This window comes from Rousettus aegyptiacus, unplaced genomic scaffold, assembly GCF_014176215.1.
Source record: "Rousettus aegyptiacus isolate mRouAeg1 unplaced genomic scaffold, mRouAeg1.p scaffold_m13_p_5, whole genome shotgun sequence".
In the NCBI taxonomy this organism is placed as follows: domain Eukaryota; kingdom Metazoa; phylum Chordata; class Mammalia; order Chiroptera; family Pteropodidae; genus Rousettus; species Rousettus aegyptiacus.
The window spans coordinates 104,162,268-104,189,186 of NW_023416308.1; the positions used below are offsets into that span (position 1 = coordinate 104,162,268).

General features: G+C 35.3%; 1 protein-coding gene across 2 annotated transcripts in view; it reads right to left on the reverse strand.

Moving 5' to 3' along the window:
- The window catches only part of LRRC4C (leucine rich repeat containing 4C), a 983,333-nt gene that overhangs the window by 319,737 nt on the left and 636,677 nt on the right, over positions 1–26,919 (reverse strand). For both annotated transcript variants that reach the window (XM_036221416.1, XM_036221415.1), the window contains exon 5: positions 6,032–6,098. The gene's annotated coding sequence lies outside the window, so the exon portion shown is untranslated. The remainder of the gene's footprint in view (positions 1–6,031; positions 6,099–26,919) is intronic.

The window sequence follows — 26,919 nt, forward strand, 5'->3', positions numbered from 1 at the left end:
CAACAATTATCGGTAGATAGCCATTCTTTCATCCCTGTTAAATATTGCTAGCCATATTTAGAGTGAACTGATTAGGCCTTACAAAATATTACAGCCAAGAAAGGGCCTTTAACGTATATGATATTTCAATGAACTAATTTCATGATTAAGTACAATGTTAAATTTTCATAGCTATGTCCATGTGATTAAAATCTCTTTTATTTGTAATGGTGCATGTGAAACAAAACCTCATTAACTCAGAACTCTTCATTCAGAATGTGTGAGAATTAAAGAAAAAATAGGCTTGAGAATATATTCATAGCTACATGCGAAGAAATCTTTTGCTGAGAAAAAGAGATGGGAAAAGGTTTTTTTAAAAAAAAATTGAGAAATCAAATTATTTCTGGCACTATAGTGGCATTTATTTGCATGGTAATGTTAATTTATAATAATAGCTGCTGTCACTGTGATGGAAAATGCTCCATGTATTTTATTTATATAATCTTATTTAACTTTATGAGGTAGGGATAATTAATTTCAGCTTTCAAATTAAGAAATTCTTACAATTTCTGCCAACTCTAAGGACAAAGGACTTATCCCAGGTTATTCTGCAAAGTCAGGAAGGAATCTTATTCCAGCTAGCTCCCAAGTGCATTATTTTCCAACTATACTACAAGTCTCACATTTGAGAACAAGATTGCTTAACTAATTAAATATAAAATTTTAAACAGGAAAGTGAGTGCGTCTGCTTGGCATTATTAGACACTTAAAAATAGTCTATATATTTGATTAGTATATAGCTGCCTCCTGTCTCTCTTAATAAGTTATAAAGAAGGAGATAGTAACATTTCTCATAACTAGTGTTGACAGAGTTTAAATCAAACCAGGTACATGGCTGGGGAATTTTTTTTGTTTTTCATTTTTTTTTTACTTCTTGATATCAACAGGGTCCCATGCAAAAAGTGAAATAAGTATTCAGAGAAGGACGTAAGCAGTGAGAATCCAACCCAATTTCCCATCTGTATAAAATTACCTCTAAAATGAAGCTAAAAATAAATTTTTAATGTAAAAAAAAACGTGGTTGGAGTGGCTTAGGTCCCTTTAGCCACATTTTAATGACCTCTCAGTTCTATATGCAGTGTATCTTGTTTCTAACGCACAGAGGGATTTGTCATAAAGTGTCGAGCACATGCTCTGCACTACTTATTGAAAGTCCACACTGCCCAGAGCATGATATAACACAGGTCATTGTTCCCTTAATAGGCCAAACTGAAAGACTGGTCCTTGCAGTATATTCCTGACCAGTAAAGGACATGGCTGCATAACGGTCAGTTCCAGGTGCTTGTTCACACTGGTTCTGGCTTAACTTCTCTGAAGAGCAAGATTCAGATCTCAAATGTAATGAAATGATGTATTACTTCTGGCAATTTTAGGACGTCTCTCTTTAAAGCACACATTTGGAGAGTTGCGGACGTACGTTATTGACCAGCAGCAATTACAACATGCTAATGTATACGTGAAATAATTGAAGTATAGAGTGATAGCACCATATCATAGTCTCACTTAAAGTTAGATCCAATTCAGTCTCAAAAAAAAGTGGGACAATACAAGGGTCAAATTAACAACTTCTCCAGTATACAGCTTGACAGTGTCTATCCGGGAAGGTACTAATCAAGGAAAACAGACTGTCAAGTAGGAAAAGGAGATGATGTAAACTTTGTTAATAAGGGGACGATGGAAATTGCACAAGGTTATATTACATGTCTGGGAAGGCAAATGTGGGTAAGTTCCTTCTCTGAGCTTCTCTGAAACTAGGTGTCTCAAGGATAACTCCCACTTTCTAGACATCCCAATTAGACCACCTGACATAGGACTATGAGGATCTAGTCATCATTATTCATGAGTTCTACTTACATGGGAAGCCTGAAAAGGTCAAAATTCCTGGGACTATGAAATCGGACTGATTTTAGATTAAATCTTGGATGAGGGTTTTACTAATTTATGACCTCTCTCTATATATGTTGTTAAAATGTAATATACTTTACCTTTTTGAGGACACAATAAATTTCTTTGTAGAGGAGCTACTCCTAGAATTAGGAATTATCTGAGCAGTGCACCTAAGACATAAAGTGTTTAGGATCTGATAGTTTTCCTCTTTTTTTTTTGGCGCCCTTTTTCTAATTAGTATTATATTTATTTAGTAGTAACACTAAATACTTGGCCTTATTATTGGCTGATTTTCTTGTGCATTCATTATATATTGATGGTACACTTTCAAGGGGTTATTGGTATTTTTGTGATATTTATTGCTATTAGTATAATTTACTGTTTAAAAGCAGAAATATACGAGACATATTCACTATTTATATAGAGACATATGCATAAGCAGAAGAGATAAGAAGACAATAAGCATTAACAAAGCCTGTGACCATTTAAAAAATGCAGAGGAAATAATTTTTTCCCCCTTTGGAGAATAATGGAACTTTGGTTCACTATGGGAGCTGAAAGGGCAATCCACCTCTAAAACTAATCATGCCAGCTGTGATAAAAATTGACTCAGAAAGGAAAAATTGACAAAATATCTGCATAGATTGCACTTCAGATATAATTAAATTCAGAAAGAAGGGCCCATGAGACATGAAGCATAATAATAGGAAAGATGATGAGTCATGTAATAATTCTTAATGAAAAGCAAGAGATAAGGAAGAATTAGCTTGGAGGCTAGATTTATAGCAAAAAGCTCTCCTTTGAATATTATGATGCTTTGGTAGTTGCTACTCATTCACTCATTTGTTCATTCATCAAATAATTATTGAGTATATATTATGTGACGAAACACTGGTGCATAGACAATGAAATATATATATGGTCACTGCTTTCATGAAATGCATAGTATAACAGAAGAAACAGAAAATCATGAAGTAAACAAATCCATGCATGGGATATTTTTTCCCATTGTAAATATTTTCAGAAAATAAACAAGGTGATGAATTCATGACTTATCGAGAGACAGCATTTTGGTTGGAGCAGGCAAGTTAGGCCTCAACCGAAAATATGCATTTATACTGATTCCAGAAGGAGTCAAAAGTACGAGTCATGAAAATCTATGGATGCGAGCATTTCAGCCAGATGGAAGAGGAGGTGTCAGATTTGGCACGTTAGTAAAACAGGAGTAACAGGACAGCTTGAGATTTTGAGCAAGGTGGAGAATGCTATGAGGTTAATTTGGAGACGTGGGCACCTCACTCACATCTTTTGACTATCTTTTAGAAATTACTGGGAGCGGAATGGGGTGTATAGAAGCAGGGAGCTCAGAAAGGAAGATGTTGGAACTTTCTAAGAGAGAAATGCTGGTGATATGAACTAGAGTGTGAGAGTAAAGATATATTTTAGTGGAGAATAAAATTTTATTTGCAGAACAAAGAGGATTTAGTGATTCAAAGAAAGACAAATCAAAGATGCTGCCTTTGTTTTTAATTTGAAGAACTGGAAGGATAAAGTTGCATTTTGCTTAAATGCTAATGACCAGGAGTAGAATAAACTGGAAGGTTAGAAATGAGTTAAATGCTTCTTTCAGATATTTTGGCTTGGATAGGCATATTATACCACCAAGATAGGCTTCCCCAAACAGCACATTATTTTTTTATGGGAATGGGGGATATCCAGGCATACTGTTTTACAGTGTTCCTTTTGGAGAAATGCTGCATTCAGGAAATAATTTGGTTTCTAAAAAAACTTTGTCTGAAACCTTGAGGCATAGTCCAATTAATTGCCCAGAATGCCAATGAAACTCTTCATTTGGTTTACAAAGTAAAGTTCTTCATAAACCAAGTCAGGTAACTAGACAAATATAGGTGACTAGAATTGATAGAAGTCCTTTCATAAAGCCGGAAGCCACCATTAATACCAGGAAACTTTAGAAGCAGGTGCAGAGTATTGGGGGGAAATCATTAGACAAAAAGCCAACCTAGGATTGAATCTAAAGCTTATAAGATCAATAACTCCTCAATCTTGGTTTTCATACCTATAAGATATATAAATTCCTATTCCATTGGGTTGTTTTAAGGATCAAATGAAATAATGATGCATAAGTATGTAAAAATGCTAAAGAACTGTAGACTACTTATGAAAATTCACTGGAGCAATGCTCTGAGTTCTATCAAATCTATATTCCTAAACAGAAGAAGCCTCTCCCTGTATTAACTTAGTGCTTCAATTTACCGACTTGATCTTAATTTATAGTTTCAAAAGAAAATATTGCAAAACACTGACTTTTTATTTATTTTTAAAAACTTTTTAGCTGTTTTCTCTAAGTTCTGTAAAACATAATTATCCCACATTATTAGGCACTTTGTAGTTCACCAAACTTTTCCTACTTCTGTGATTTATTGTAATGGGTGAGACTTCTGAAAAGAATTTCATTTGAAACATTTTCACAGAAACCAAATTCTTAGGAGTGGCTTTGGGGAGCAGAGAAGAAAATGATGGAATGAGATGACACGCAGCATTTCTCTATTAGAGGTGTCTTCAGCACTTTGGTATGGACCCATGATAATATTGTGGCGGAGTAAGCAAAGAGTAAACATTACCATCAAAAACAAAAACAAACAGTGCCTATTTATACTCTGGGCTCTTCGTCTATATATATGACCTATGTCATCTAAGAGCTAGATACTCATCATGCATAAGAGTCCTGCATTTCGATGCAGAGGAGTGGGATTGTTCCAACAGGAAGAAGCAAACAGTGAGTGATGACTCTCATTGTGAAAACAATGTGCTTATCGTTTTATTCAAAATCAGCTGAGACTATTTTCATTTTGAGTAAACTAAGCCTGGATAAATAATCAGTTAGTATGCTCAAGCAAGATACTGACAAAGGTGACCGTAAAGGCATCTCTTAATGGTCATCAATTTAACATAAACGTTACATGGATCTCTCCCAAATTTACATCTAGCCCAGACCTTTCTTCAGTCTCAAATATCCAAATGCCTAAGATCATCTTTACACAAATGTTCCACAGATCTCTCAAACTAAACATGACTCTTGAGTATTCCTCAAAACATATTCTACCCCTCACTGACTTTTACGTGGCTTTATCTCAATGAACTACCACTGTTTACCCAGAGCCACAAAACAGAGACCATCTTTGTTTTTTTCTTCCCCTCATTGTTATCTAACACATTAGTAAATTGTATTAACTATACTAGTTCCCATCCCCCAGAAATATCTCAAATTTTACCACTTTTCTCCATTTCCATTAATATTCCTTTGGTGTGAACCATAAACTTCTTCCATGGAATACAGTATCTATAGCTCAACCTTTTGCTCTATTCCATCTCTTACTTTCCTTTAGTGTATTTAACACAGAAAGCAGCGACAACTATTTTTAGAACATACATTAGATCTCATCACTCATTGATCTCATAACAACATTCAAGCACTTATAGTGGCATGCGGCCCTGCGGGAGCTACCCCTGGATCATTCTGTATATGCTCATTAGCCACATGAAACTGTTTAAGTTCAAATCAAATTCAATTGAAATTGAAAAAAATTTAAATTTTCAGTTCTTCAGTTATTCTAGCCACATTCAATTGTTCAGTAGCCAGGTAACTAGGAGCCACTGTCAATGAAGAAAGTCCTACTGGAAAATGCTCATACTAGTTGATGATCATCTCGAATTCATGCAGCACCATTCTGGCCCCTGCCCATCACTTTCTAGTCACACTGTTTTTCAGATTTCTGACCATCTCAAGCTCTTTGTCACTTCAGAGTCCTTACACAGGTTTTCTTCTATGCATGGGATATTCTTTTCTCTATTTGTTGGGTGAGTAGTTTATCACTTAGATTTTAGGTTAAAACCTACCTCTACAGAGAAGACTTCCTTGACCATCCTATTGAAACCAGGTGTCCTTTTGGTGGTGTCTAGCTTATTTATTACTTACATTATTCTCATTATAATGTGAAAAAATAATTCGCATATTTATTTTCTTTGTTTTTGCATGTCTTCTTCATAAGAATGGAAGCTTTAGGAAATAGAACTTTATGCTTACCTTGTTCACCACTGTATAACCACACACTAGCACAGTTCCTGACACATAGGAAGAGCTTGATAAATATCTGTTGATGAAATGAAAGGAGGGCAAGAATTTAGCCATTTAAACTGGATTCATATAACCCTCACTTTAATAAATGTTCATAAGTTCACACAATTTTGTTCAGTTAATCATGTATTTCATGTCCCATAGGTGCCTGGCATTCATGTGTGTGTTATTAGCATATGTATTAGTGTATCATAAAATAAGCATCTCCTAAATTAAGCTCTATAGAAATATAGCTGTATAGTAAATATATTTCCCTTATAACTCATTTATTCTTTTTTATCTTTGAAAATATTTAATCAAGGAGATGATGCCACAGTGTCTCTCACTGTGTGTGTGTGTGTGTGTGTCTTTTAATTATAGGGAAATAAACATAATATGAAATTCAACATTGTAACCATTTCCAAGTAGACCGTTCTGTAGTGTTAAATACATTTGCATTGTTGTGCAGCCATCACCATCTATCTCTGGAATTCATCTTCCTCAACAGAAACTCTCTACACATTAAACACATTACAACATTCTCCCCGTCCCCAGCCTATGGCAATCGCCATTATACTGCCTGTCTCTATGAATTTGACTACTCTATGGACCTCATATAAAATGAATCAAATAATATCTTTTCTTTGTGATTGGCTGATTTCACTTAGAATAACATCTTTAAGGTTCATCATGTAGTAGCATGTGTCAAAATGCACTTCCTTTTTAAGGCTGGATGATATATACTGCATTGTTTTATCTGTTCATCTGTCGACAGGACATGTGGGTTACTTCCATATTTTGCCTATTGTTAATAGTGCTGCTATAAATATAGGTATATAAATATTTCTTCAAAATCTTGTTTTCAATATTTTGGGTTTATATCCAGAGGTGGAATTGCTGGACCATATGGTAATTCTCTGTTTAATTTTTTTTTGAGGAATTGGCATAGTGTTTTCCGTGATGGCTGCACCATTTTACATTCTTACCAGCAATGTACAAGGGTTTCAATTTCTCCACATCATTATCAACATTTTCTATTTTCTGTTTCTTAAATAATATACATCCTAATAAAAGTGAATTGCTATCTCATTGTGGTTTTGATTTGTATTGTCCTAATGCCTAAAAGTGTTGAGAATCTTTTTTTGTGCTTGTTGGTTATTTGTATTTCTCTTTTGGAGAAATGTCTATTCAGATGCTTTATCCAACTTTTAATCAAGTTGTTTGGGTTTTTTTGTTGTTGTTGTTGTTGTTGATTTGTAGGATTATTTATTTGTTCTGGATATCAATCACTTATCAGATATATGATTTGCAAATATTTTTTCCATTTCATGGCATCTGGTTTATAATACTTTTAATATACATTGACATAGATATACAAAAAATATTAAGTAGAATTTATTCATATACACTCCCCAGAGAAGAAGAGAATTAACATTCAACTGGGTCTTCTCTTTTTGCCTTTTGCTTGCCACTTTGGGAAGAGTACAGATTTATCTGATTGATAATTTATCTGACAAATCTGTGAGAATTTAACATCTATCTCTTATTTGGCTGGAATCAATAACTTATAAGCCAAGCATACATGTGTTTTCGCAGTGCCTCTCTAACTGGAAAAATCAAAGTTCCTGACTCATATTTTCCCTTCAGGTGTGTCTAAACTTTGGAGGGAGTAGTAATAGGCCTCGTTTTATTTATTTTTTATTGTACACAAAACAATATTCTCCAATCTAGCTTTAATGACAACAATTTGATATTTTGGTTCCTATCTGATGACTCCTTCTATATCTTGCTTGATTCAGGATCCAGATGGGAAAGGGATATGATTAATTATCACTCTCAAAATCTCCAACAAGTAACACTGAAGTAAGACTTTTTCCTAGACTGGCCTCATTATCTCAGTTTTACTGCTGCTGATGCTAAGTTTCCTATAAATCCTTTACTTTAGTATCAATGTCACATGCTTTGGATGGGACCAAACAAGTAATTCCTGTCATTTCAAATGTCAAGATGAGACTTAACGATTTTATATCAGGTGCTCTGTGGAGAAGATTCCCACAGTAGATGGAGAGCTAGACAGATGACAATGGAGTTATTTTTGCACACAAATTTACTGAATTACAAATTTATTGAATTACAATTAAAATTATAATCATCAACTAAAAGCTCAGAGATTATTCTTATTAAATTGTATATATGTCTCTTCTTTGTTTAAAGCTTTAGTGTAACATTTCTATTACAAATAATCATTATGATTATCATTTTGTATATAATTAAATGATTTTGGACATTATTGAAGAAACTATAAATTTAGAGATCAAAAAATTGTTAATCTATATTGTGATGATATTTTCTATTCTTAAAAAAAAGGTTTTGAAGAAAGTTTCTGAAATGAGAAGAAGCCAAGGATTATACAATATTTAGATCACTCTGTATCCTCAGACCTTCACACAGTGGCTGAAAAAAAGATGAAATTCATTCATTCACTCATTCATTCAAAAATCTTTATTTTAATTCTACTATGGGCCAGGTGTTTTGCTAAGCCCTATGGATAGTAGGGTGAAAAAAAAAAAAACCCACCAGATGTGGTTCTGTCCTTATAGAGCTTACATAGGCCTAAACCAAATAACTACAAACACAAACTTTCAAAGGTGATAAGTAATATGAGAAATTATTAGGTACTGCTATAGCAGATTAAATAAGGAGAGTGTATATTATTAGTAGGGAGATTGAAGAAGGCATATCTAAGGATACGAAATTTAGCTTAGATGTAAAGAATGAATAGGAATTAGTTTTGTGAAGAGGGGGATGCATGAGGGAAGAATTTTAAGAAAAGGAATAGTAAAAAGAAAAGATCCATAAAGGAAGAAAACTGAAAAAAAAAAAGTACAAAAACAAGCCAATAAAAAAAAGGCAGGGAAACTAGAGAAAACGAATAAAGGCCAGTGTAAGTGGAACAGCGAGAGAAATTAACATCAAGACAGGCTGGACAGAAATAAACTTGCAATTCCATTTTCAAAAGTTGTGTTAAAAAACGAATACCTAGGAATAAAACTTATGGATGATGTGAAAAATCTCAACGCCAAAAACAAACAAAAAAAAACATGATTGATACATTAAATCTAAATGAATAGAGGGATTCTTTTTTTATGTGTTGGAAAAATTCAATATTTTGGATATAAATTCTCTTCCAATGGTTTTATAGAGTTAATATAACCCCCAACAAAATTTTTGCAATTTATTTTGATATTGGCAAGCTGATTCTAAAATGCCGATAGAAATGCAATAGCAGGGTAATCACAAAGAAGAACAAACTGTAACAGCTATATTTCTATATATAAAGATTGATTATAAAACTACAGATATTAACACAAGGCGATATTGGTGGAGGCTGTAGACCATTAGACCAATGGGTCAGTGAGTACAGAACAGACTCACATATAAATAATTTCTTGATTCATAAAGTGGTATTTCAGTGCTGCTGGGAAAGGTGTGATCTTTTAATACATGTTGCTAGGTCAATCATATATCCACATGGAAGAAAAAATGTCTTGACCCAAGCTACATGCTTTATAATCAATCTCAGATGTAGTTTTCATCTAATTGTGAAAAGTAAAAAAATAAATAATTTAGAAAAAAGCATAATATTATTTACTTTATTTTGGATAGGTAAAGATAAGTAGGACACAGAAAAGACTAACTATAAAAAGTGATAAATAAGAATACATTAAAAATAACTCTTTTTCATCAAAATGAACAATAGAGAGTAAAGAGGAAAGGCAGAGACTGAGAAAGAATATTTGTAATATGTATTTTTAACAAAGGCCTCACAGCCAGAATGCATGAAGAAAAAAAGGCAGCAACCCTCAAATCCATTTGAAATTTCCTACAATACAATAGAAAAAAATGAGCTAAAAGCTTGGACAAGAATTACATAAAGAGGACATCCAAATGGACAATAAACAAATGAAAGGCACTCAACTTTATTAGTCCTAAGGAGGAAATACAAAGGAAAATCCAATTTTATAACACTTCGCAGACATCATTAAAATGAAAAGGAAATACCAGTTTCAGAACACTCAAACTGATACAATGGTTGTGGGAGTATAGATTGATAAAGCACTTTGGAAAATATCAGAAATATCTACTAAGGCAGAACATACACATGTCCTATATCTCGTTGTAAACCACCCCCGAATGGCAAATCTGTATTCACCAAAAACACATACAAAAATGTTCATTGCAGTGTTATTTGTAATAGTTAAAAACTGCAAACAACCTAAACTTTCATCAGTAGTAGAGAGGATATAAAAAGTATGGTGTATTCCTACAATAAATACTCTAAGGCAACAGAATAAATGGCATGCTAGTATAGACAACAAGGTATGTGGTTGGTGTAAGTATAAACTAGATTAATGGAACAGAAGAGTTAGTACAGAAATAACCCACACATACATAGTTAGCTCATATAAAAAAGGGATATTTCAGGGTAGAGGGGACAACTTAATTTTGAACAAAAGAAGCCAGATTTGTCAACTATGCACTATACTTTTCTATTTATATAAAGTTGGAAAACAGGCAAAACTAATGTGCGATGGTAGAGGACAATTGATCACCCTGGAGACAGCGACTAAAGGAAGCAAACAGGACATTTCTGGGTATAAGAAATGTTTTGGTTCTTAACTCTGGGAGCTGGGTTCCAGGGGTGAATTAACTAGGAAAATTCATCGAGCTATATACCTAAAGTTTGTGCACTTTTCTGTAACATGTTGTTTTAATGGTTACTTAAAAAATTAAATAAATGTATAATCTGAATTTGAAAGCAGTAGACAAAGCACAGTCTAAACATTATGATATTTTATCTTTATTATAAGAAATAAAGGAAATAGCTTAAGGGTTTTAATTAGGAATGCTGATATGATCAGATGGCAGTGATGGAAGAAATAAAAAACATATGGACAGAACAGTGATATTTGGTGGGTTAAATCAATAGGATTTGCTAATGGATTCAGTATTAGGGGAGGTGAAGGAGGGAGCTGTCACTATCCCTAGCCTTGGGGTTTCACAAATGTATGGATAGTAGTGCCATATTCTTTGAATTTAAGTTTTGAGTTCCAAGTTTTCTAGAAGAAAAGTTACCAGTTGGCCTTTAAAAAAAAATTAAATATGAAATGCTATTGAACCATCTAAATGGACGGTGAGTAGATAGTTCTGTGCAGAAGTCTAAAGCACAAAGAGAAGTCAGTGCTAAAAGTACACATTCATAAGTTATCTGTCTATGGATAGGGGTCAAATTGCAGAGGGAGAATACAAATTACATGTGAAATATAGGAAGCTTAAGACTGAGCTTTGAGGAACTTCACAGTGAATGACATGGTAGTATGGATGATTGAGTAAATAAGATGTAAAAAGAGTGCTCATGCAAGTAGAATAAAACCTAGGAGACATTGGGATCTTAGAAGGTGACAGAAAGAATTATGTAAAAGGGAAAGGCTATCAATGTTGACTATTATTGAGAGGTCAAGTAAGGGGTGATTGAGATTGCACATTTATTCAGTGTAATAAATTACTATTGAATGAATTAGTAAATTAATAAAGTTAGATTTTCTGTACAGTTAGTATAAATGAAAACCATTGCTTTGGAAAATGATGAATTGAACTGGGTAAAATAAAGCGATACATCATTCACAGAGCGGAGCAGGGATCCCACTATGAATTTCTTTACACTTTGTCTTTCTAGTAACCCCATGTTGATCATCTTCCAAACCTCACTAAAGAAAAAGTCTCTAGCCTGACATAGCAGAACCTGATTTTTTCGATGCCTGCTTACAACTCTGCTTTGGTTGCCTAAAATAAGGCTCATTAGTCAAAACAGACTGCAGTTTTTTTATTTCTATTGAAGACTGTTAAATTACTTGTTTTGATATCCTGAAACCACAGGTTTTTAGGAGAGCACTTTAAAAATGTGTAACTTTGGCTGGGCATTTCAGACTAGGCATATTAAAAAGTAAATACCAAGAATTAGAATCATTTCTACAAACATTTTTATAAGATAAAAATTTTGAAAATTCTAATTTCCCCCCAAAAATTAATTTAGCATCCTATTAATCAGGCTATTTAATGATTCAAAAATATCATTTTACTTCTGATAGTCTTTTAATATAAAACATAAATAATAGTTGGTAAGATGTCATAATACTTAAGGATCTAATTTTAGAATCATAAAGATGTGGTTTTGAATACTATTTGTCTTATTTTACATATTAGCTATATGCTAAGCCCAGGTTCTTTCAGGAAAAAAAGGAGGGGGGTGCCTACTAATAGGGATTTATCTCATAAGGACAGGGCAAATGAATGAGCTCTTTTTTGTAAAGTACTTAGCACAGCGCCTTGTGCTCAGGGAGCATTCAGTGAATATAGCTATTATTGTCATTATCAACTAAGAAGAAACACCAGTGATGCTAACTAGGACCTCATGAATTTGTTCATGGGTTCAAAAAGTATTTGTGTAGGATATACAAATCATAGAGAACTGTAGTGGGTGCTGTGGAAGACACAGTGATGAATGGAATAAGGCCTTTATCCTTAAGATGCTTGTAATATAGAAAGGTAACTAAGATACATACACAAATAGTGACTACCATCCAAGATAAGAAGTGGCATAAGCCAGTGACCTCTAACTTCTGAAGGCTTGGGAAAAATTTCATTGCCAAGGACCAATGTGGCAGTGTAATAAGGACAGACTGAAGTCCAGGGGGGCTCTTTTTGAATACTGATTCTACCTTTTGTTAGTAGTGTGACCCTATGCAAGAACTTGAAATTCAGTAACTCAGTACATTCACCCAAAAAACGGGGTTTTTAATAAGATCTGATAAATAAACGAAGTAATATATTTAAGGCAGTTTAACCTGTGCCTGACACTTAGGGAGTAATTTCCTAAATGTCAGTGGGCAATTTTAGCATGTATTTTCATCCCAGCAGCGAGTTACCTGTCCTTTATGTGCTACCTGACCCTTCTCGCTGGGTGGGTTCTTTTTAGCCAAGCTCATGCAAAATGATCTCACCTCCCCCGCCACAACTGACCTAACCCATAGTGAATCAATGAGGATCAAAATCCCATGGATTTGCAAATTGTGACTTAGAGTAGAATCTGTCTTCAAGTGTGAAAGAAGCTGTTTCACGTAATCCTGGAAGCTGTGGTAGGCAGTTTATTCTGTTGATTGGACTCGGTTGCAGGGAAAGAGCACATTAAAGAAAAAAAAATGAAGCAGACGCAAAGAGAGAAGCAGAGGTGGAAAACGGAAAATAGCAACAACTATTTAGATCTTAGTTCATTTTTTCCTTAGGCCAACATCGAACTTTCAATTTGATCATTTTCCTTTTTTGTTGCCTAAGGGACTATGAATTAATTTCTATCATTGGGAACCAGAAAGCTAACTAAATCCAGATGGCATATGAACTCTGTTTTGAAGAATGGGTAGTTGTAAGATGAAGCAATGAAAGGAAAGGATGCTTCGGCAATTGAATCATCCTGGTCAAAGAGACTCATTATATATAATTCACTTTGGTTTGGCTTGAGGACATGGTAGAGAAAATAAGGTGGTGAGAGAAAAATAATTTATAAAGGTAGTTATGATGTATAATGAAGAATCTGAAATACTATAGTTAAGCATTTGATTTGATAAGTACTTTGAAATAGGAATGACATGATAGAACTAGTGTTTTTATGATGATGATAATAATGATTAATTAATATTTATAGATAATATAATATGGGCTATGCATTGTGCTAACCTTTTAATGTGCATTTTCTTACTTATTTAATAACCTCATGAACTGGAAACCCTCATGATTATATATTCTAGATAAGAATCTGAGGTTTGGAGAGGTTATAGGATTTGCCACAGGTAAAGGAGCTAGTGTTTATTATAGATAGAAATCCCAACAAAACTCTGCTGTCTCTAATTTTAAATTTTTAACCTGTTTTCTGTATTTGCCATAATATGTTGAATAGATTTATGGAATGTGTAACCTTTGCAGGGAACAGGTAGGTAATAAATAACTGAAACAGATCAAGTGTAAAATAACAGGGAATGGTGGAGACTGGCAAACTGAATCACTGCCATTCAATTTTTAAGAGCATTCTAATTTTTTTTTTTTTTTGAAATTAAATCTATGGACAATATATTGTCCTTGGACTAAGGGTGAGTAGAGTAGAAACTTGGGTGTGTGTGTATGTCTGTGTGTGGTGGTGGTGGTGGTGGTGGTGGTGCCTAATATAATCTTTACAGGTTAATATTATAATTGCAAGTTAAAAGAAAGTGACATGTTGAAGAGGCGAAAGTAGTGAGAAACGAGAGAAAAGGCTATAGCTTAGAGATACCAGAGACCCTGGTGTCTTGTAGGGATTATAAAGTGAAGGCAGCAGTAAACTCCACTGTTAAAATTTCGATGTTGTTTGATTAGAATGATGGCAAATAGAACATAAAAGGATAGTAAGAAAAAGGAGGGGAAGGTGAGTAGAGATGGTAAATATGGTCATAGGATTACTGAATTTGAAGTACTGGCTGGTATCATCTTGGTGCTATTTTTTTAAAGTAATCAGAGAAGCTCCTCTTTCACTAGGCTCTTGCTGGGAGAAACCATGGGTCAAAGAGCCAGGACACTTGAATGAATCTTGACCTTTAGCCACATGGCCATGGACACAAGACTCCACACCTCTGAGACTGTCCCCTCAATCACAAAATGATGATGATAATCACACCTGCTTCCAAAGTTTACTATGAGCATCAGGTGAGTCTACGTGGCATAGGACAGTGATTCACTAAGTATTCACAAGCCTTAGGGGCATTGTGCTAATGATTTAGGAGTATTGGTGATAAACTTAAAGTACATGAAAATAATGATTCAACCATTAATTATATAGGTAAATTAAGGAAGTAACTTAGTTGAGCCTCAGTTTCCTTGTCTGCCAAATAGGGTAATAATATCTTTTATCTCAGAATCCTTTGGACCGTGAAGTAGGCTGGCACTTAGTACACTGCCTGGTAAATACGGTGTGTTTAGTAATAGTAATGATTATTATTGTTTTTGTTGCTGCTTTGGAAATTATAATTGCCAAAATTATCATTACTTCATTAGGCTATGTTTTCTCCAGTTTATTAATCTTATGGCTTATAATTATATATACTTAAAACATTATCAGTGTCAGATGATTTTATTCAAATGAGAGCATACAGGTTAAGAGAATAAATTCTGAAGTGAAATAGCGTAATTAGAATTATTGTTCCCTTGCTTTTTAACTGTGAGGCTTTGTATAGACACCTTTCTAAGTGGCTAACTTCTAGAATACTATGAGTATAAAATGTAATAATGGACAGACACACATATAACCCTGTGCCTGGCACACAGTATGCCCTCAATTAAGTGTTAGCGACTATTAACATCGTCTTCAGAATTTAGAGCAAATTGTCAGTTACTATTTGAGATTCAAGAAGTTAGAGAGGATGGTGCTGGTGAGTTATGAAAGAGACGGTATTTAGCCACAGTTAAAGATCATACAAGCCTTAAGAGGAGTAAAAACAAAGACAAATACTGTTTAATGTCAGAGTGCCTTGTGCATTTAATATCTAAACATATATTCCACAGAAAATGCTATTTCAGTGAAAGCGTGTGGTATTGTTATAAAGCAATCGAAAGGATGAATGCTGCAGAAAAATGTATTCTAGAAAGTTCAGGAAATTAGGTTTGCGGGTAGCTGTGTAATATGGGACTAAATTTATTTACATTTGAAGTTATAGTCATTTTCTTTGGATAATTAATTACTAAAGAATTGTTTTTATGCAAACAAAATTAAAAGAAAAAATAAAACAACAGACGTGGAAAATAGGTTCTGCTTGAACAAGCAGGGAATTCAACAGTGAAGATGAATGAAACTAAGAGTTTAGGTCCACAATTTTTACCTGGAAAACATTAATAGGAAAAATAAATATGAAAAACTGAAGTGCAGTAGGCCAGAGAGATTTTCCAACGATAGTGGCAATGTTGATCCACCGGCTAGAATTATATTATTCATAAAGAGTGGCCTTGATATGTGCCATTTTACAAATCTTGCCTTCAACAAGGCTTTATAAAATAAAGAAACCAGAGAGATGCTGTGGAGTCTACCACTTCAAACTATTACTGCATCAAACAAAAGAAAACTTTGATCAGATGATGTTTGTTTTTTCTTTCCCGCTCTTACGAAAGACTACCTTTTTGAAGATGGTATTATACTAAACATAGCATGAAAGTTCAAAAAAGTGATGACAATAGTGGCATCATTCATTTGCATCCCCCAGGGATATAATTAACCTTAGTGCAAGGTGATATTTAAAGAGGGGCAACACCAAGGCCAGACCTTGTCTATAGGATGCCAATATAATTATCTGGAAACAAAAAATTTTAGAACAAATTACCTGTTGTTGAATGACCTCGTTTAAATCTGTACTCATTGACTTGGAGTTTAAATCAGGCTGAACTAATCTATTGTTATATTTGATGTTGATTTCAGCTCATTTCACCAGACATGTAAATAATCTGACACACAGGTGTATAGAGTACGCACGATAAGGTATAGATCGTAAGGAAGCCATGACACTTGGGGTATTGTGTTTTTGTCAGAAGAACTTTGCGAATCAGTGCATTTGATTAAGCTCTTGCTCTGATGGAAACCCTCTAGTCACTTTGCTTTTCGCTTAGAGTAAAAATCAAAATCCTCATAATGTCTCATAAGGCCCGGTGTGACCTGTTTGCCATTATTTCTCAGTATAATCTAATTGTTCTCAACGTGATGTTCTACTAGCCGTGCAGCCTCCCGTCCCCTTATCGCCTCACCCCCAATCATCTGGACCTCATTAGAAGTGCAGTTCTCAGGCTCCTCCCCACATCTCATGCGTGAGTCAAAAAACCTAGGCATGCGGCCCAGCCGTCTGTATTTTTACAAGCCTTCCAGGTGACTCTGGCGTATGCTCAAGTCTGAGAACCTCTGCTTTAACCCATCTGCTATTACTTTTCCCTCATTCAGTCAACTGTGGATGCTTTAGTTCCTGGTGTACATAACAGTCTTCTACATAATAGCTTTTCAAGCCTTCCCACCTCAGAATCTTCATGATTGCCAGTCTCTCTTGCTGGAGTCTCTATAAGGCTTTCTACAAGGCTTTCCCGCTCTTCTTCTAGAGGAGAACACAATGCCATCTTTTTCAGGGCTTCCTTGACAATCTTATTCTGTACAGATCACCCACTTTATCCTCCGTGGGCACTTCTTATCCTCCTCCCCTACTTAATTTTGTCCATAGCAATTATCATCACTCAACGTACTACAGTTCTACATTTTTCCTGCTCTGTTAGCCTATCTGTTAGAATGTTAGTGTCATGGGGTGGAAATTTTGGTCTGTTTTTTTCACAGCTGTAATACCGGCATCTAGAACAGTGATTGCCATGTAGTAGGTGCTTAAGAAATACATGTTTACTAATATATGAATGAACCCTCTCAAGTTATGAGCTGAAAATATTGGCCATGAGGGAGAAAATGTGAGGAAATGTATATGTTTGCTAACAGAAAAATGGCCATATCTTTTAATACTCAAAATGAATGTCTGTTTTGTGAGAGGCTAGCATGTTTCCTTCTAGATCCTGATTCTCTGATGAAGTGAGACTGCAATAGATTATATCCAGGACTGGTGACAGCCACGCCTGTAAATGCCACTGAATTCAGTCTTCACAGCAGCCATATGTAACAAGTCTTATTTCTACTTCCATTGTAAAGAAAATGAGACAGCTTGGGTATTCTTGTTCAGAATGCTATTGAGACAGGATTTGAACTCCATACTCTGACAATAGAGAGACTATGACTGTTACCCCTTTACAATTCTGTACTCTAAATTACATAGGGGTTGCGGGAGATAGCTTTTGCTATATGAGAGTCAGGAGAAGTTCCAAAACAATGCTACTTTAGAGAGGCATTTTCACGAAGATTGCATACTCAAAAACTCACAATAATATAAACCACCCACTTTTATCAGAAGGGACTTGCCTCCACGTCCACTCAGTTCCCAAAAAGGATATCTCAGATTTTAATGTTTTTAATACTCCATGGCCAGACCCTCTCAGTTCACATTATGTCAAATCCTCCAAATTCTATGTTATGTAGATCAGTTCTTAGGAAAAGAAAAGAAAAAAGAAAGCTAATATCAACAGCTTCAAGACCATTCCAGCCTTACCTTCATGTGCTAGTCAACGATAGCAAGGTATCACCTGGGAGTCTGTTAGAAATGCAGAATCTCAAGCCTTGACTCAGACCCAGAAGCAGGTTTCGAATCTGCATTTCAACAAGATACCAAGGTGATTTTAGCCTATTATAGCTTGACAAGCATGGCACCAACCCACTGGTTCTCAAATTTAGCTATACATTGAATTAATTGAGGGAGTTTATAAAACCTAGGTCCAATCCCAAGAGACTCTAATTTAACTGGCCTGGGGTGTGGATAAGAAATATGGTTAATATGCTTCATGTGATTCCAATGGGCAGCCAAGTCAAAGAACTTCTGCTCTCATCACTCTGGGTGTATTTTAAATCTTTATTTTATCTAAATCTTTATTTTATCTAAATCTTTATTTTCCCCACAAACATTTAGTCCTCTGCCCAAGAGAAGTATAAGCTTTTGCCAACCAAATTGTAATAGCATTACTCTTTCTAGGCTCATATTGAGAAACATGATTCTGCTAATGTGACACAAATTAACCAGAGATTTCATCAGTGGGTCATTTATCAGGACTCATAGATGTTTTTCTCACACAGCTGTCTTCTCAGTGTTGACTTCCAGACCAAAACAAAGTATCCCTTTCACATGCTTCAGCATCATAATGATGAGTTTGCCTAGTGTTCCTTGGAAATAGCAAGGTATCTCTTTGATAGTTAGTACTCTATATCTACCTCTAGCCATGTGCTTATAACATTATCTATTCTTATGTCCTTTTCATCTGCCGAAATCCTGAAGACCAGGAATTGTCTCATTCACCTCTGTTAAATAAATGTTAAGTTTATAACTCCACCCTTTTGTCAGTTGTAAAATTTCCCATGCCTAATTTATCATCATATTCCTCATGTGTGCTCAATTTGAATATACAAAAGAAGTATAAAAACAGGATGAGGAAGATTGAAAAGGTCCAATTCATTAAATATTTATTGAGTAATTACCTCCAAAGCACCATGCTGGGCACTCTACACAGATCAAATGCCCTTTCATTGACTTATAACCTAGTGAAGAACATGAACACGTACTTAAAAAACATCTGTCATTTAACATGCATAATGATGAGAGTAATTATCAGTGGCCAAATCAAATACTAAATGAATCGCATGGAAAAGCAGATTAATTCAGGCTACTAGCTGGCAATCCCTTCCCAATTTTATTCCAGAAAGATAAGAGATAGCAAGGAAATGCATAATAAGTTCTGAAAAAATAATATAATATGCAGTGATAACATTATGGTAGAGTGGTAACAGGAGAAGTTTAATTTTATTTTTCTCATCATATAGGTTTAGGGCCAAATCAGATATCCCAGCTCAGTGTGCTGTGAGAATGCCCCTTCAAACTCTTCCCATTGCAAAAAGTTTTACTTTCTGACTCTCCCTACTCATTGAGACTCACAGAGACTTTGCAGTAGATATAATGGAAACGCTTTTCAGCACCAACTCCACTATTCACTGCTTTGAACACCACAATAAATAGAGAGGACAAGAATTGAAAGTCTTTCTTTTCCCTCTTAGCTTTTTCTAAGTGCTGAACTGAATAGGTGTCAACTTTTTGTTGTAGCCCTGGCAGTTCTTACTTTCAAAAGAACAATCAGAAGAAAACCCTTTCAGAAAATTGATCAGCCAAAGTTTGAAATGCTTAAAAATAAACTGTCAGTTCTGTCTGTTTCCCCCTACACAACCTGTCAACCTCACCTCTGGCTTCTTATTTTCTAAACCCTAACAGCCAAGCATTCTCTTTCAAAAAGCTTCTCTGAAGCTCCTTCTTTGTCAAGAGTATTGTAGACCTTGACCAAATATTTTATAAATTGGAGAGAGACCTGAATGGGGATAAAAGCCAACCAGTGCTCCCTGCTGCCCTGACACCTCCACCTACAGAGTTCTGAAATTTGGGTTAGGAAAGTGTATTTCTTCTAAATTCAGTCTGACAGTTTCAGTCCTCACTATTTAAAAAATATATATGTATAAATAACATATATTTATACATATATTATGGTACCTATAATATATTTAAATACACATTAAAATTTATATTTATATGTATAAATACATGTGACATATATCTCTTGTTCATCCAGCAACCTAGATTTTTGAGCTTCTTTGGGTTCCTAGCAGAAACAGGCTCAAATAGTTTCAAATATTTTTTTCCCTTAGAACATGTCCTTCCCAAAGAAGTTATCTTTCTTATTAAAGGCTTTAGTCTCCTATTAATGGGGTGGGTGTTCTAGTAACTACACAGTAATTACTCCCCAAAAGTTCATATTAGCCTGCTTAGAGAGCTATATTGTGACTTTGCAATAGATTTATTGACATTAGTGTCCTCATCAAAGCACCTATAAATAAGAGTTGGAAATCAACAACATTATGACAAGTTTCAATGAAGAAACACATGTCTGAAGGGATCCTTCACCCCTCTAGTAGCAATAAGACGCATAGAAACTTTTAAAGTAGCAAAAATTACTAGCTTTACTGAATATTGGTCATTTATAACCTACGGTTAGCTGGTTGGTTGATGTTTCATCTGTTTTAAATATGTGAGCTCTTTCATAAAAGGTGGCAAACACCATTTCTACAATTTCAGATTGGAATTTCTTAAGTCAAAGTTTGACAAGAAATTTAGATCTCACATATCATCTTTAACTGAACAATAGCATTGCCAGTGGTCTGAGTTAGAGCTACCTGTCTTCATGATAGTCCCAGGATTCTGTTGGGATAAAAACTTGGCTGGCTAAATCCCCAGCCTGTATTGCAGCACATTCTCTATCTTCTTTTGTTAATTTCCCGTTATTCGTGTATCTATCTACTCTCTTCACTAAACTGCATATTTCTTAAATGACAGACCAAGACGCACTCAAGCATCTTTATATCTATGACACTGCCTAACCTTGATGTTTTATCTGTGATAGCTGCTTAGGAAATGCCAGTTAAATATATAAAAGCTGAGAATGCTATGGATAGGAAAATCAACACTGCAATTTTCTCTGACATCACTTCCCTCCTTCCATAAACAGAGCTGCTATAAATCTAAATAAATCCTCTCCTCAGATTTTTTTTTTGTAATTATTGATAAGAATCACCAGATAACATGGATTTCACCTTTATTTCTTCCTCCCATATTTCTTCATATGACTGCCCTAATGCTAGTGTTAGAGTCAGAGACTTAAATTCTACTCTTTTTTTTTTTTTGTATTTAAAATTGGCATTGTTGTGGGCACATCATTTACTCTCCACACTTCTCACTTCTAAAAAAATGAAGAGGTGTGATCATTAAAAAAGAGAGATCATTGTGACTCTACATGTAATTTTATGATTGGTTTTAGAATATGATAATTCTCTTAAATGTTGTTTTTCTGTTTGTTTAGTCTCTATCCCAAATCGTCTATTAGTTAAAGTCCTCAAAATCCTGACCCTGCTGCTTCATGAGTCTGAAGACATTTACTCTTACTATGATTTATAGTTTTAAATTGTGAGTATATCTTACATTTCTTTTTATCTACAGGGATTCTTTTTAAGCTTGAATGGTAGGTTCTCCATTTATTTCCAATAAAAATAAGAACTGGGACCACTTTTTATAAGAATTGTTTAGTTTGGAAGTTTACCAAGAACAGTCCATGTGTTCACAAGGGAATCAATATCTATGTCTGTCTGTCTATCTCCCTCTTCCTCCAATATCCAACCTCTTTCTTGAGCATAGGTTAAGACAGACAAGATTCTGATAAGTGGGTGAATTTATTCTCATACTTCCCTTTGATGGTCTGGTTTTATGCAGATATCTGAGGTTCACATTCCAATGGATGAACCAAAGCCTAGTCTCAGACTTCACACAGTTATTCAAATTCAAATTGTTCTCTCTCCCACAGAGCAGTGCAGGAGAAAAGTCATGTTTTCTGCTTTCACATTTTATTGCTCCTTTGTTCTTTGGTTGTTGAAAACTTTTTTTACATGCTTATAGCCTAAGGAATTCAGGTATACATTAAAACTAATAGATTATTATTTACATTTGTTGTTTTTATGTTGTTATTTATTTTTATTTTTTTTCAGAACCCAGATTCTCAGGTTGCTTTAAATGGAATCTTCCAATAGCTTCTTAAGTAGTGTGTTACTTCATTTTCCCTTATTATAGGACATCTTGTAGACAATGGTCACCATAATGATCTGTAAATATCATTTTATTCTACTTTGTGACCTCCAAGGTGAAACAAAAACTCCTAGGTCAGTCATACTAACTATAACTATCTACAAGTCTTTCCCTACCCTGCCCTGCCAATCTGACCTTCTCAGTCCTCTCCACAGAACTGTGCCTTCCCATTGTCCAGTCTCTGTGGATGCCCCTCAGCCTATTCAAACTCATATGTAAGTGACCCTCCCTCAGGTCAAACCCCATCCTTCTTTCAAAGGTGAGTCACTCTAAGTCTCACTTTCTGTGACAAGCTTCCCTGATTATTCTGACAGACACTCAAAGACCTTGACTTGTCCTTGTGAATTCCTTTTCTACTCTAAATCATATATTCTACATGAGAGCTTGCAACCTCAAATTTGCATTTGGACAAATAGATAACCTAAAAAAGTGATGTGAATTTGGTATAAGGCTCAGAAGGGAAGCCGTAATGATAAGTGGTAACCCCTAGCATCTGGCAATGACTTTTTATTGTGTTTCAAACTCTGGTGATGCTCATTGTTAACAGCTAGTTTAATAACTTAAAGCAAAAATATGGTGAGGGTCAAGAGTAAAAATGCCAAAGTAGCCAGCTTGCATCCCCTGGCTTAGAGTGTCTGGTGCTTGCATGGAATTTTTTTTGTTTTTGCCTGTTATGCCAAACTGTACACTTGGCAAAATTGCACACTCCTTGTAGCCACTATTTTATAATTCTTGTGTTTGCTGATTCACAAAAAAATAAGCATGGACACAGATCTTCAGAAACCATCCACTGAATTGAAATAAATTCTCACTGGTTTCTAATATTCACCAAGCCTGAATAAAGAGGGTAGGGTACGGAGTCTCTGAAAAGGCAGTTTAATAGGGAAAGAGAGAGAGAGACAGAAAGAGAGAGAGAGAGAGAGAAAGAGAGAGAGAGAGAGAGAGAGAGAGAGAGAGAGAGAGAGAGAGATTGAGTTCTTAATTTCTCTAAGAAGAAAAATAATATAGAATTTCCTAAGGTAGATTATGCTCTTAATAGATAAAGCAAAGCGATAGCAGCTACAAGATTATGGTCTTGGATTTTACGACAAAAGTATGACTCCTTGTTATATAATTTAAAAAGGAGTCTTGTCAGCTGTGATCTTTTGTAAGGCTATCCATTTTGCATTAAAATATCGGGGTGTATTTCCTATGGAAAATGAGAAGCTAAGTCTTGGGAGTCCTTTACTATTAATTAATTAATTAATTAATCAATTAATTAAATTTTCCTTCTGCCTTCCATAACCATCCATCATTGACATTCAAAGGAGAGTTTTCTAAGGAAAAAATGTCCCTGGCATTTTCACATAGACAGGAAGAGAGAAAGTGATAAAGAAAGTCTTTGTCACCGACTAGCCTCAAGTGTATTGTATGCCCTTCTCTTAAGCAAATTGTCATGTCCTGAAAAAGACAGCTTAAAAAAATTTCTGTAGTTCCATACTATGCTATATTAGATAACACAATATTTATACTTTTCTACAGTAATTACTTTCTGTGTTCTACTAGCTGGAGGATACCCACACTTATCCAGAAGAGAAAAAATGGGATTTGAGATATCTGATAATCAAGTGGTCGGTGTTTTATGCATTCACATGAGTGAGGGGAGATGCAGCTCACATGAGTTGAAAACAATTGGGATCTGAGAGTATCTATTTAGCTTTAAGAAGTGAATCTTTCAGATGGTTGAAATTATGACTGTTTCCTTCTTACTCTGGGCTATTTCTCTCTACCTTCGTGCTACATGCTTGAAAATGACTGACTACAGATGGGTTCTTCACAACTCCTCAGCACATGCTTCAGTGATTGCAAAGCTCCAGGTATGAAAAGTAACAATACTTTACAAATATATACATTTAACCAAAATATGCATTACTAATTTCCAAACAATTAGGCTACAATGAACTGTTCTTGATATTGTGTCTTAGCGGAATTAAATTCCTTCATTGCCACATTAGGGGTATAAATTCTTTTACTGTACAACATTGCCAAATCACGCCACTAAAAAGGATCCATCAGTTACTAAGATATGTTGTTTTCCTATTGGAGTATAGATAGACTAGAATTTTACAATGTAATGAAATGTTTATACAAGAGTAGTGTGTGTATGTGTTGTGTTATAAATCTATCTTTCAACTTATTTGTGAGGATCATTTATTATTTTTTTCTTTTTCCATTCTTTTTTTTTTTTTTAAACTATCTGACATTCATCAGTTTACTTTCTTTAACTTTCTGTTGGCTTTCTCTTCCCATATGAACTTACCTTCCATGTGCCTTTTGGGCTATTCCCTGGATGTGTTGGTTTAATTAGATTCCATGACATTTGCTCTATTTAGAATGTTCTTTCCCTTCTTTCTACCTTTTAATTCCCTTCTAGGCTTCAAGACCCAGTTCAAATAATACCTCTTCTCTAAAGCGGTCCATTATTTCCCAAACAGAGGAAGATTCTCTCCTGTATTTCCACAGCACTCTGTAGATATATCTATTACAAAAATGATCTTACCATACTTAATTATGTGTTTATCTCCTCCCCCACCCCCAATAAACCACCAGTTCTTTAAGCACAGGGCTTGATCTAATAGTATGTACTACATAAAGGCCTCTTAAAAGATGGTAGAAATAAATAACTGAATGAATAAATTAAAATAATAAAGAAAAATCCAACGGTTCTATCATTTTCAAGCATTTGTCATAAAAAATTGAGGAAAAAAATGATGTAGATGATAGAGGCTCTGTTCATCCCTCTGGCGACCAAATCAAAGTTGTGATGGAAACAAGGAGCAGCAGCGAAGAAAAATTGCCTGGGATCTAAATGAACAAGCCATATAACTACAGGGAAATCCAAGAAAGCACCCTGCAAGGGCAGAAGATAGGACTGCGTGAGGATGTGGAGCTGCTCGGGCTCAAGAGGCTGAATGAGACAGAGGCTGTGGCAGCAACAGATGCCACTTAAAGGGGCTGAGTCTGTGAGCGGATTTTCACGGGGATGGACCTGCTCACTCTGATCACCAGTGCCTGTTCGGCTGTGTGCAGTGGGCACGAGGGGCTTACAAGGAGACATTGTCAGTGTGAGGGTTGAAGTGAGACTCACTCAGTACAGAAGTGCCAGCAGTATCCATTGTTCCTTGTTGAGCCCTCCCCTCTTCCAGCGTGTGGGCACAGCACCATCATAGCCATGACCTCATCAAACTGGACAACAGAGGTTGCTCCACCCAGAGGATTCCCTAAAACCCTGCCTCCCCCAACCTGGGCCCCACCCAAGCCTCATCCTCATATAGCCTCAGCGAGTCAGGTGCTCTTTGCTGAGCAGCGCCTACACTCGCACGGGATGCAGCTGGCCTCATTTTCTGGTGTGGCCTTTTGAGGCAACTATAAGCACAGCATCTGTGGATTGCTTGCTGAATCTTGACAGGTGGCCCCAGAGGGGTAGAGACTTGGGCTAAATTTGACCTACAGCTGAACCCCTCTCAGGACTGTACCACTGGACACCTACTTCACAAATCCACACTAATGAGACTGAGAGACTTAGGAGCTTTGCTTAGTACATAGAAACAGACACGGAAAGGCAGCCAAAATCAGAAAACAAAGAAGCAAAAACCATGTGAGAGAACAGAACAGAGATCCAGATATCATGGAGTCAAGTAATCTAACAGATGCAGAGTTCAAAACGCTGGTTATAAAGATGCTCAATGAACTTTTGGGAAATGTAGAGAACTCCAACAAAGAGATAAAAATGGAGATGAGATTATAAGAGGGAATGAATCTGAAATGGAGAATACATTATCTGAGATGAGAAGTATATTAAATGGAATAAATAAAGGAATAAACGAAGTGAATTAAGAAGAGGATCAAATGCTCTACCTAGGGGACAGGAAAACCAATCAGGACACTCAAACAGAATGGCAAGAAAAAAGAGACCAAGACTATAAATATGATTTAAGAAGGATATAGGACACTATGAAGGCTCCAAATATTCATCTAATGGGTGTAAGTGAAGAAAATCAATGCTGAACAGCTGTTTGAAGAAATAATGATGGAAAACTTCCCTAACCTGGTGAAGGAAATGGACTTAAAACTCTAGGAAGCTCAGAGGATTCAAAAAATCAGAGATCCAAAGAGGCCCACACCAAGACACATCATAATTAAAATACCAAAGATTAAATACAAAGAAAAGTTCTAAAAGTAGCAAGAGAAAAACACATAATTACATATAAGGGAACACTCATATGACTGGCAGCTGATTTCTCAAGAGGGACTATGAAGGACAGAAGAGCTTGGCAAAAAATATTCGAAAGAATGAAGACGCAGGATATACAGCCAAAAATAATTTATCCAGCAAAGCTATCATTTAGAGTTGCAGAACAGATAAAGAGCTTCCCAGACAAAAATAAA